We start from the raw sequence: 12,636 nt of genomic DNA on the forward strand, positions 1-12,636 counted from the left end.
ACACATAGAAAACACCTTCTAAGGTGTCCAAAAGCTGACAAACTGCTCAGAAGACACAACTAACACATGGAAAAGTGACAAGTACATATAGTCATGCGAAAAGAAAAGAGGTGGAGGAGTAAAAGGAGGGGGAGACACAGATATAGGCATGTCATGCCCTTCTAAAACCAAAAAAGTGCGAAGCCGACACGGCCAGTCCGTTCCTGCCCGTGCGACCTCCGTGTCGCCGGGTTTGTGCCAAAGCTGCGGTGGACCCTGATGGCCAGCCCCCCTCTCTCAATACTGGTGCCTGTCCGCTGGTGGGTCGAGCCCCCCCCCCAGATGAGGCACAAAAACAGCAGGTGCTTCAACGTATATCAAGTGCTCCTTCAAGTGGGCTCTCCTCCACCTCAACTTCAACATCACAAATACTCCAGTCCTCAGAGGTGTCACCCCAATCGCACTTGCTTCCTCGCAGCTCCCAAGTCTCCAGCTGCCCGTCTGAGTATGGGGTAACACAGATGGTTGAGTCTACACAGCTGTTTACTCATACTATAGCCTGGGAAACGGAGGTCTGCTCCAGAGCTTCTGTTAATCCAGACGAGGAAATGATCTGCACTGATGCCCAGAATCTTTATGAGTCGGATCCAGGACCAGATGAAAAAGGTTCTGAGCATAATGTAGACCCTCGTTCCTAAACTGTAACTCCTGTTGGTGGAGACAATGATGAAGACGATGATGAGACTCAAATACCTGATTGGAGCGACAACTTGACTTTTCGGTCAGGGCAGGAAGAGATTGGCTCTGAGGACGACGGGTGTGAGAACACACAGGGTGATGATGACGAGGTTGGAGATCCCACTTACTGTCAACCCACAGTTAGCCAGTCGATGAGGTCAGCAGAGGAGGTGGAGGAGGATGTGACTAGCCCAGGGGATGGGGATGACTCGGTACCCGGGCCTTTGCCTGGCCTTTGGGATGTCGCGGTGGTCGGCTCCCGGGCCCGTAACCTGGGGTCAGTCTTTAAAAGGGTGGATAATTGTTAATTTTATAAGAGTTTGTGACGCCACTTGTGGTATCTGGTGAGAAGCACCAGCGCTGCAGTAGTCCACTGAGGCCGGTGATAAGGCAGCTCGATGGTATAGCTCCCCACAGGTGGAGCTAAGCCTCTGAAAAGAATATGCAGGGGGAATGCAGGACAGGCGAGACCCAGCTGGGTCAGAGCAAGAATGGGAACGGACACGGTATTCACTTCAGTACCTTTTACTGGTGTAAATTCAGGCACATCCCGGAGCACTGTAGGGTGAAGGGTGCATATCAGGATCCTCCCCAATGAGCGGGTGTAGGGCCTCCTGTTTCTTGCCTCTGCGTATTAAGTTTCTGACCTGCTTGGAGCTAGGCCTAACTTTGTCTCTGTCCTGCGCTGGCTGACCTTGTGGTAGGGCCTTGTCTAGGAGTTCACGCTCCCAGTATGCGGGGCCTAAGCGTCTCCTGGCTCTGTTACGTATCAGCACCTTAGCGATCCTGGGACTTGTAGTTCTCCAGGGATTCCGGTTATGCCTTACTGGGTCAGAGATCCCGGTAAGCTCGTATCCTGTTGTCCGGTAAATGCTTCGGGGTGAGCTGGTTGAGCTCCTCTGCCCCCTATGTACTAACTCTACACTCGCCTTCGGCCTACTCAGGCCCTCACTAGGCTATACACACTAGCGGCATCTTGCCGCGCTTCACCGATCTTATGGCGCCGGCACACCTTAAGCTCTAACTGGGCTCCCTGAATCTAGCTAACAGGAGCCTCGTGCTCCACTGCTGAACTATTAACTGAGTTCTCTAGACTAGACTGAGCTCCACTGCAGACTGACCTCTCTTAGGCTTCTCTACTGCAGGAACTCTTCAGAGGAACACTAACTGCCTAGCTCCACCTTCCCTATTTATATCCCTAATGGGCTCCCTCTGCTGGTCTGAGGTGGAAGGTGGAGATGTGTAAATGTTTATGGAGGCCTCTTGTGGAGGATTCCATCAATGCACTCTTCTAGGAGCTGTGATACCAAGCGCAGCTGCGCGTCACAGATGCTATTGACGACGAGGTTAGGTTGCGCCTTCCTGGACAGAGAAGGAGTACAGGAAGCACGTCAACAACTGCATCCTCAACCACAACTCTGCCTCTGACCACAAGTCGTAGTGGCTCTTCAGGTCGCATGGGCTCTAAGCCTTGCATAGCCTGGGCATTTTTTCAGACCGATAAGGATGACCCAACTCGTGTTATCTGTAATATTTGCCACCAAAAGCTAAGTAGAGGCCAAAAAATCCATAGTTTGAGTGCTTCATGCTTGAACCGTCACATGGATATGAAGCATAAGTTGCAGTGGGAAGCTCACTGTGCTACAATGCGGCCTAGCGGGCCGGGCCAACCACCGTCTGCGCCATCTTGTGCATCCGCGGCCTCTTCATCCTCTGTGACTGGGGGTACAGCAGTCACACATGTTTTTGGACGCAGACCTGCCACCTCTTTACCCGCAACAGCCAGTGTGATTGGCCATTTCATTTGGAAGTGGAAACACCAGCTTGTGTTGAGCGCTCTCCGACATCGAGAGCACCACCTTTGGATCAAGGCAACCTAACTTTTCCGCCTGCATCTTCCTCACAGACCGGTAAGTTTGCCGGGGACACCCTACTCAACCCGGTCTAAGCACAACAGCCAGCCCTCGGTCCCTCAGATGTGGACAAGTAAAAGACCATTTCCTCCTAGCCATGAGAAAGCTAAGAGGTTGAATTTCACCATCTGCAAGCTCTTGGCTACAGAAATGCTGCCTTTCCGCCTGGTGGACACAGAGGATTTTCGAGACCTTATGTCCGTCGCAGTGCCCCAGTACCAAATGCCCAGTCGGCACTACTTCTCAAAGAAAGGTGTGCCTGCGCTACACCAGCATGTCGCATACAACATCACCGCTTCTTTGAGAAACTCTGTGTGTGACAGGGTGCATTTCACCACAGACACTTGGGCGAGTAGGCATGGACAGGGGCGTTACATGTCGCTGACTGGGCACTGGTTAACTATGGTGACAGCAGTACAAGGGGCGGCTGTCCAAGTCTTGCCGTCCCCACGAGTTGTACGTCAATCCTCTTTATCTAGAAGTTCCTCCACTGCTTATGCCTCCTCAACCTCCTCTCGGTCCTCCACCTGCACCCAAAGCCTGACTGGTAATGCCACCCGCTTTCTAACTGCGCAGAAGGAATCCTGCACACCTCCCTACTATTCTGGCAGCAGGGCTCAATGGCATCAGGCGGTGTTTACTTTGAAATGTCTGGGAAATGTGAGTCACACAGCTGAGAAGTTGTGGTCAGCTCTGGAGACCCAGTTTCATGAATGGTTGTCTCCACTGGACCTGCAACCAGGGAAGGCCATGTGCGACAATGCTGCAAACCTGGGAGCTGTCCTTAGCCTGGTCAATGTCACACACGTGACTTGTATGGCTCACGTGTTGAACCTGTTTGTCCAGCAATTTTTAGCCCACTGTCCCGGACTAGATGGCCTTCTGCAGAGGGCACGGTCGCTGTGTGCTCACATCCGCCGTTCGCATACCGCAGCTCAATGACTTACATCTCTACAGAAGTCGTTGGGCCTGCCTGTTCACCGGCTGAAATGCGATATGCTGACACGGTGGAATTCAACTCTGCACATTTTGCAGCGACTGTGGCAGCACCGACAAGCTCTGGTGCAATATGTTCTGACATATAGCCTGAGCCAACGAGATCCAGAGGTGGGGCAAATCACGCTGCAGGAGTGGTCTCAGATCAGGGACCTATGAAGTTGACGTGCCCCCTGGGCCATGGGGTGCCCGGAGCCGGGCCGGTAGACGCTGGGGGTTGTAATCACTGTGGCGGCGACCCAGTCCGTGACCCAGGGCGGTCAATCCAAGGGTAATTTGTATATATGGGTTTTCTAATGTCCGACTACGCCACCTGTGGAGTGCGGCCAAAGGGGCCGCCGCGGCGGAACAGTCCTCTGAAGCTGGTGGTTTTGCAGCAATGTTATTATTACTCCCCACAGGAAGAGTGTAGCTTCAGGGCAGTGTGGGTGGATGATGGTGGTTGTAGTGCAGGGAGTCACTAATGAACACAGAGACCGTGTGATGCTGTCCCAAGATCTTTACTCACAGTTGTTGCAGTCCAGATTACAGGTACCAGAGCAATCTGCCCCGTCGTGCTGTGCGTACTCAGTGAGGGGCTCAGTCCACCCCCAGATAGCTCCGGAGTACTTAGCAGGACCCCCTTCTGTGTGTCCTTTCTCTGGCCTTCTCCCTGCACCTCACACCCAGTGACACTTCTATTTGGTATCCTCGGGCCTTGGCGGGCGGCGTGTGTTCCGTCCCCTGGGTCCTATGTGGCTACCTTCTTAGTGAGACTGGTGTGGACTTTGGCCTGCAGTACATGAAATGCTGCAGCCTCCGGTTTCTAGTTGAGCCTTGCTGTTTCTCCGCTAGTTGAGGGACCGGTTCCCCTTATCTGGCCTGACCCCTCTACCTCCTGGTAGCAGCGGGCGTACGGGAGGCCTTCTGCATGGCCCGTACCCCTAGGGTCCCTTCGGTTCCTGCAGCCTTCCTGCTCCCACTCCTCTCTTCTCTCTTTCAGTCCTGGGCCTCCCAGGCTAGGCCCACCTCTGGAGTAGAGCTCATGCAGAGCCTCTGCTCCTGTTACTTCTCCTCTGACTGGCTTGCTCTTTCAAAGATGGCTTCCTATTTATACTCTCCCTGTCATGTTCTCCCCTAAGCTGCTTTCTCCACCCACACCCACTACATAGGACCCTCCCACCAGCTAGGGACCTGAGACTGTGCTCTCCCTTAGGAGCAATCTCTCCCTACCCCCACAGCGGGTATGTGTTGGATGCAGGTGTTAGGGTCCCGAGCCATACTCCTTCCTTACCTGAGGGTGAGATACCACACCTCTGGGTGAGATGCAGTACCTCTGTGGCGACTGAACCCTCAGGGGCGCCACACACCCTTCTGCACAGTTTTGAAATGGCGACGAAGATGTTTAGTGCTGACGACGATGCCATTATCAGCATGACTATTCTGGTGATTTACATGCTGGAGCACACGTTAAACAGAATTCAGAGTCAGGTGGTGGGACAAGAGGAGGTGGAGGAAGTAGAGGAGGATTCGTATGCGGAAGGGATAACATCTCCAAGGTCCAGACGGTCGGCAGCACCAAGACGGCAGCCATGGGAGGGTGGGGGAGAGGGATTAACCAGGGTGCATGGTAGCAGCCAAACTGTTGAGGAAGGTGCAGGAGCCGAGGAAGAAGTGGAGGACGAACTGGCGATGGGCATGTAAGACTCATCAGATGAGGGAGACCTTGATCACATTTCTGTTGTGCGAGGTTGGGGGGAGAGGGCAGAGGAAGGAAGCATGATTCTTACCTCGCTACCAACACAACAAGGACTTGATCCTCCTGGATGCGCAAGACACATGAGTGCCTTCTTGCTGCACTACCTGCAACATGACCCTCGGATTGTCAGAATTCGAAGTAATCCCGACTACTGGGTTGCCACACTCTTAGATCCCCGGTACAAAAGTAAATTTGCCCAAATAATTCCTGCCATAGAAAGGGATTCGCGCATGCAGGAGTATCAGCAGAAGCTGTTGCAGAACCTTACATGTGCTTTTCCACAAAACACCAGTGGTGCACGTAGTGAATCTCACAGTTCTAACTTGCAAACCGTGGGACTATCGAGTCTTCATCACTCAAACCGTAACAGTAACACAGTATCTGCTGGTAACAGCAATTTTGTGGAATCGTTTCACCACTTTTTTAGCCCATCCTTTGCAAGGCCACAGGAGACAAGAAGTCTGACACATAGTCAACGCCTAGAGAGGATGGTACAGGAGTATCTCCAAGTGAACATCGAAGCTATGACTGTGTCACTGGACCCTTGCTCATTTTGGGCTTCCAATCAGGAAAAATGGCCGGAGCTCGCCACTCACGCCTTGGAGATCTTGTCATGCCCTGCAGCCAGAGTTCTCTCTGAACATGTGTTCAGCGCTGCTGGTGGTGTGCTGACAGATAAACGCACGCGGCTATCCACTGAGAATGTAGACAGACTCACGTTCATAAAGATGAACAAATCATGGATCCGCAAGGACTTTTCTACCCCTGTGTCATCCTGGGGAGACTAAAAGCTTGAGGATTTGGTAAAATCACCTCACCAACCGTTTTAAGCAACTCTGGGGCAATTGATGCCACTTAAGTGGTGTCTGTGCCACAATTTTTGGAAAAAATTGAGACTTTTTTTGGAGTCCCCTTGCTGTGTTTTACGTGACGTTGGCATCGTCAATTCCAGGTGGGTTGGGTTGCTCCCCCCCCCCTTTTAACTATAAGAAACTACATACACTATGGCTTGGGGTAACACAGATGGTTGAGTCTGAAGAGCTGTTTACTCAGAGGTCTGCTCCAAAGCTTCAGTGTCTGCTAGTCAGCGTAGAATTTTTAACTGCATCTTGCCTAGGCAATACTTTGGGTGTAATAGCCCAGCTGCGAAGCAAGCTGCACCGCCTGTGTATCTAATAAGAATTTTTAAATGCATCTAGCATAGGCAGACTGTGGGGACCCCCAACCAAACCCAGATGCTCAGCCCCCCTTTCCTTGACAATACAATAATGCAACTCTTACAACTGAATGGGTGAGGATCTGTTACAGCTTTATTAACTCTTTATACTCATTCCATTAGAAAGGATTTTATTTCTAAAACAATTCAGCTTGTTGCAGCATGCCCTGGGTCTCCACACCGGCAAGTTGGCCAACAAGTGTAACTCTCCAACATGTCCTTTCTATTTCCAGGCCACGGAGTATCCTGCATACTCGTATGCAGGACTCTGACCCCATCCATCACTCTTAACGCTTCTTCCACTCCGTCCTGGAGTCCTGACAGGAATATGTCCAGTCCAATATCCATTAAGTGAACACCGTCGGGCCGTATGAGGCCTGCTTTATCTCCTTCCAGTTGTTGGTGTTGTATCACCACACCGCCTCTGTCTCTTCTAAATTTTGCCATCCGAATATTTATTACCCGCCTTGTCCGTTTGATGGCCTTGATGTCTCTCGCACCTTGCCATACCGCTATCGGCACAATATCTGACCATACTATAGCTAGTTTTGTGAAAAATTCTCTGAAGCGCTAAGTGTCTAGTTTCATTATTGCCATTAGTTATGCGCTCTTGTGATGACCTAGGTCGTTTCCCCCGGCCTGTATAACTAAGATGACCGGACCTCTTGCCTGTCTCCCTACCTTGATTACCTCCATTAGTACCTGTGGCCATAGCAGGCCTCTAATACCTCTCCAGTTGAAATATGTGTTATGAAACTCTAATTTCCTCCCACCTTGGCGGACTTTCGACCTTCTTTCTGCCCAATATATATACGAGTGGCCTATCACCCACACTGTTGGCTTAGCGTCACCTGTAAAAGAAACAAACCACGTTAGGATAACAAGTCCGGTCTTATGTATCTCGCCAAACACGTGGATCGCCATCTCCCTATCCTCTGAACTTCCGTTTCTGACAGACCTGCTCTTGCTGCTTCCGTGGCCGCGCCTATGCGGAATGAGTGTGTCCCGTAATCTTTGGGGTGGTTCCCTGCCCATGTTATGCATTTATTAAATATAGCTTGGAACTGGTATCTTGATAATGGCGTTCCATCGATGTGTGATAGGAAGAAATTACTTTGTGATCTGATGGTTATATATGTTTTTACTATTGTTATCCGACTCAGTGTACCGTTTGTGGGTTGTAGAAGTACCCAAGTGCCCCTGCCCGCTGGAACCGTTTTCAATTGGCATATGCCTAGACGTATTGCATTATTGGCTATGACTACGTCCTGGTGTAATAAGCCTCCACTGGTGGTAATTTTGGATTGAGGGACTAATTCGCTTATGCATAGCGCACTGAAGAAGGCGATCGCAAATGCAGAAGACAGTAGTGTTGCTTCAAATTGTGAGTGTCATGTTAATGGTGTTAGGGATATGATGTGAGAAATCAGTTTTAGTGACACAGGACAGGACGTCTACACTCCTGACTTGGCTGACCCCTTTTCCACCCTTTTATGGATTGTCTGATGATGAATCTCTTTGTCACATCTCCCCAATTCAGTAGTTGGAAGTGAAATGCTACTCCGGTCAGACACCGCTGCGCTGACGCCCCTGATATGCCCCTCATGATTAGCTTGTGGAGAAATTCTATGGTGACTTGTAATCTGGCTTGTTCACATTGGTCAACCCATCTGCCTGCTACTAGTCGTGTCCACTCTTCCCATGCCTTACCGTATGCTTGCCACGTCGAAGGGGCAACTGACGCTCTGATTATTGGCATCAACTATTCGCCACTAGATCCCATAGGGAGGGTGGACAACTGTTGCCCGATGGGTGGGCGTTGGGGAGGAGCTCTGTGAAAATCTGCCAATTGAATTGTGATAAAGCGTTAGCAGCAGCTTTAGACCCCTCAGCATTGTGGCTAGCGCGGACCCATGCATTGTGTTTTAGGCACAGGAATGCTAGCCGGCGTAGACAGGAGAGACGATGATGCCATCTTATTAATGCAGTGCGCTAGGCTGGTGTTTTTTGTTATGAAGCGTATATTTTTGTTAGCCAGGAGCGCGCCCCATATTTCTATTGCTACCACTATTGGGAAGAAGAAATATTTTCCGGGCTAGATGCAGCTAAAAATTATTATTAATTTCAAAGCTGGTGGAGCTTGGTATAGATGGCCTAATACAATAAGTACCACACACTGCTACTATGCCCAAAATTATTTTCCAGGCAAGATATAGATAAAAATTATTATTAATTTGAAAGCTGGTGGAGCTTAGTATAGATGGTCTAATAGAATGAGTACCACACACTGCTAATATGCCCAATATTAGTTTAGAGGCAAGATGCAGATAAAAATTATTATTAATTTCAAAGCTGGTGGAGCTTGGTATAGATGGCCTAATACAATGAGTACCACACACTGCTACTAAGCTCAAAATTATTTTCCGGGCTAGATGAAGCTAAAAATTATTTTGAATTTGCAACCTGGTGGAGGTTAGTATAGATGGACAAATAGAACAAGTCCCACACACTGCTACAAGCTGAAGCCCAAATATTTTTTCAGAGCTAGATGCAGATAAAAATTATATTGAATTTGAAACCTGGTGGAGGTTAGTATAGATGGACTAATAGAACAAGTCCCACACACTGCTACAAGCCGAAGCCCAAATATTTTTTCAGAGCTAGATGCAGATAAAAATTATATTGAATTTGCAACCTGGTGGAGGTTAGTATAGATGGACTAATAGAACAAGTCCCACACACTGCTACAAGCCGAAGCCCAAATATTTTTTCAGAGCTAGATGCAGATAAAAATTATATTGAATTTGCAACCTGGTGGAGGTTAGTATAGATGGACTAATAGAACAAGTCCCACACACTGCTACAAGCCGAAGCCCAAATATTTTTTCAGAGCTAGATGCAGATAAAAATTATATTGAATTTGCAACCTGGTGGAGGTTAGTATAGATGGACTAATAGAACAAGTCCCACACACTGCTACAAGCCGAAATATCTTTTCAGAGCTAGATGCAGATAATAATTATATTGAATTTGCAACCTGGTGGAGGTTAGTATAGATGGACTAATCGAACAAGTCCCACAAACTGCTACAAGCCGAAATATTTTTTCAGAGCTAGATGCAGAAAAAAATTAGATTGAATTTGCAACCTGGTGGAGGTTAGTATAGATGGACTAATAGAATGATACTATGCCCAAAAGGTTTTACTTCACTAGGTGCAGTAAAAAAATTAGCATTCTATACACAGGTTGTGTAGCTGGCAACACAGATAGGCTACTCCACTGACTAACACACACTGAAATAGGCCAAAAAGGATTTGCTTTACTGGATTTAGCCAAATGCTGTGAAAAAAAACTTGCACAGCACTGGCACAGACCTGCCTGGCAAAAAGTGATAGGAACTGATGTAACTTAGTCCTGAAAAGGACTGCAATTAAAATTAGTCTTTACTCCCAACCTATCTATTTAAGAGCACAGACCTGCCTGATAAAAGTCGTAAGAATTGATGTAACCTAGTCCTTAAAAGGACTGCAATCAAAACTATTCCCTACTCCCAAGCCATCTGTAGATTTGTGCGAAAATTGGCTTGAAATTAACAAAGTATAGCACACACAGCAACAGCGGTGCAGTCTAACACGCAGCTGCAGCAGTGACAAAATGGTGGCGACGGGGAAAATGGCTGGGTTTTATAGGGCAAGGACATGTGACATACACTGCCAATGACACATGCCCTTGCTTGTGTGAAAAAAAGCAGTTCGCTCCGTGTGTGCGCTGCTGATAGGCTGACAGATTGCACCTCCCCACTGTAAATGCGGGAAAGAGAAAAAAAAATGGAGATCTTCATTATTTCTGCAGAGATCCATCTCCTGCCCCTCCCCCGCCCCGCTGTACACTCAAACTGCGTATTAACATTAATTTTCAGCATTACTGAGAAAAAATCCAGTTATGATTTTGGTGCACGAACAGTTATCGAACATAACCTCCAACAGCCGAATTTTTTTCAAATCGTTCGGGTTCGCCGAACGGCTCGAGCACCGCCCAAAACAGCTCGAATTTGAGATTGGCGAACAGTTCGAGTCGAAGACCGCTCATCTCTCATAATAAATTTATAGAAAATTTGTTGCTCATATCCCTCTTGGTATAAATTATGACTTTTTGTAGCTCAGTGTGAAAAACTGTCCTAAGATGCTAAATAAATGTGAGCCATAGATTCAACTTTTTTATTTTTTGTGTTCTGTCTTTTCTATGTATTCTATATGCTCTAAATCAGTGTTTCCCAACTCCAGTCCTCAAGGCCCACCAACAGGTCATGTTTTCAGGATTCCCTAAGTATTGCACAGGTGATAGCTGAATCATATGCACGAGCAATAATTCCGTCATCCGTGCAATACTAAGGAGATCCTGAAAATGTGACCTGTTGGTGGGCCTTAAAGGGGTTGTCCAGTCCAAACCGATAAGTCTGCAGTCACTCTTTGTGACTCGTCAGTTTCAGACCTGGAAACAGAGGTTATGTATGAATTGTACATACTCCCGGCCAGTGGGCGCTGTCTCGCTTTCTATACACTTGGAGAGAGGCCGTGTCCTCTAGTTGGCCATGCCCACCAGAGGGTGTGCCTCGGCTCAATACAAGTGCATGTAGTGACGCTGCTTCCACTGGCCGGGGTTATGTATAACTCATACCTACCTTCCGGTCCTAGGTCTGAAACCAGCAAATCCCCGCAGCGTACAGTGTATGTGCTGGGGGGATTCATAAGTCTGCAGTCACAGAGAGTGACTGCAGACTTATCGGTTTGGACCGGACAACCCCTTTAAGGACAGGAGTTTGGAAACACTATTCCAGATGCTTCTCTAGACCATTTGGTTGTGGCAAATATAATAGAAGTGACTACCTTGACCACAGTTATAAACCAGAGAGTAGCCTTTACATCTGTATATTATACAAAACAAGCTTTGCACATAAATAGACAATGCTTAATAAAAACTGAGCAGCTCCTTTCCCTTTTGATGAGAGATAATGATGGTAAATCCCTGAAATTACCTACCACCATCAATTTTCAACATTATCTGAAACTACGTTCTAGGAAAGTTGTCCAACTATTGAAATTGTGATTATGATTTTCATGTATTTCTTACAGGATTGAGACTTACAATGTATTATTTGTAAATTTCTGTTTGCATTACACTGATCTGAAGATTACACATCCTTGTGACCATATTGTTTAGTGAAAACTATACTGAGCTCTTAGACATCAAATTAACTAATGCCATTCATATACCGAATTACCAGTTTTCAGGGCTATGTGTCTTACTTTTGTTAAAAATATATTGAATTGTATTGTTCTTTCACTCAATTCCTTGTGGATCTTGTAACAAAAAAGCTACACTCTTAATAAGATGATCAATTAGCCAATTGGAATAAATTTGACTTAGCTGCATTACAATTCATCATTTGTCTCAGTGATTCCTCAGTGATTCAAATCAGTTTTCCAAATGTTATTCAATACAAGTGTTCTAGCTTTGCTGTTAATATGTGTTGATGATTTTTTTATGTAGCCTTTCATTTTAATTTCTGTCGTTTTGTGTTGCTGGTTGGCAGGAACAGATCAATCTTTGTAACAGTTTGAAGTTTATGATTTATTGCCTTACAACAAGACAAAAATGATTGTTGTACCCTTCCTGCTTGTATGCAATGCTGCAGGGGCTTTAGTTCTTTCTATTATTGTGTGCAAAATCTGTAAAATGAATCACTTCATTTCTGAAGTAACGTTACATTATTTCTCTTTTATAGATGCCAGAGAGAGAAAAGCAAGGGGAATATGCTGTGAAAGGAGATTTGCTGCTTTAGTTGACCTCAAATTAGCTATTGTATTTAAGTACTTATGATTTCCACTGAAAACAAATGAATTAGAGGATATGTCAAAGACGTCTATAGTCCCTTTTCTACAACGTAGAATGACCTATCTGGTTTGATTGTAAAGGACAGGGCACAAACTTTTTTTCTAAATTTGAAGATGAAATTACATTCAGTAAGAAATATAAGATTTATCAATACAATTACT

The sequence above is a fragment of the Phyllobates terribilis genome, unplaced genomic scaffold (assembly GCF_046119375.1).
Source record: "Phyllobates terribilis strain yellow unplaced genomic scaffold, ASM4611937v1 Scaffold_11__3_contigs__length_659146591, whole genome shotgun sequence".
NCBI lineage: Eukaryota > Metazoa > Chordata > Amphibia > Anura > Dendrobatidae > Phyllobates > Phyllobates terribilis.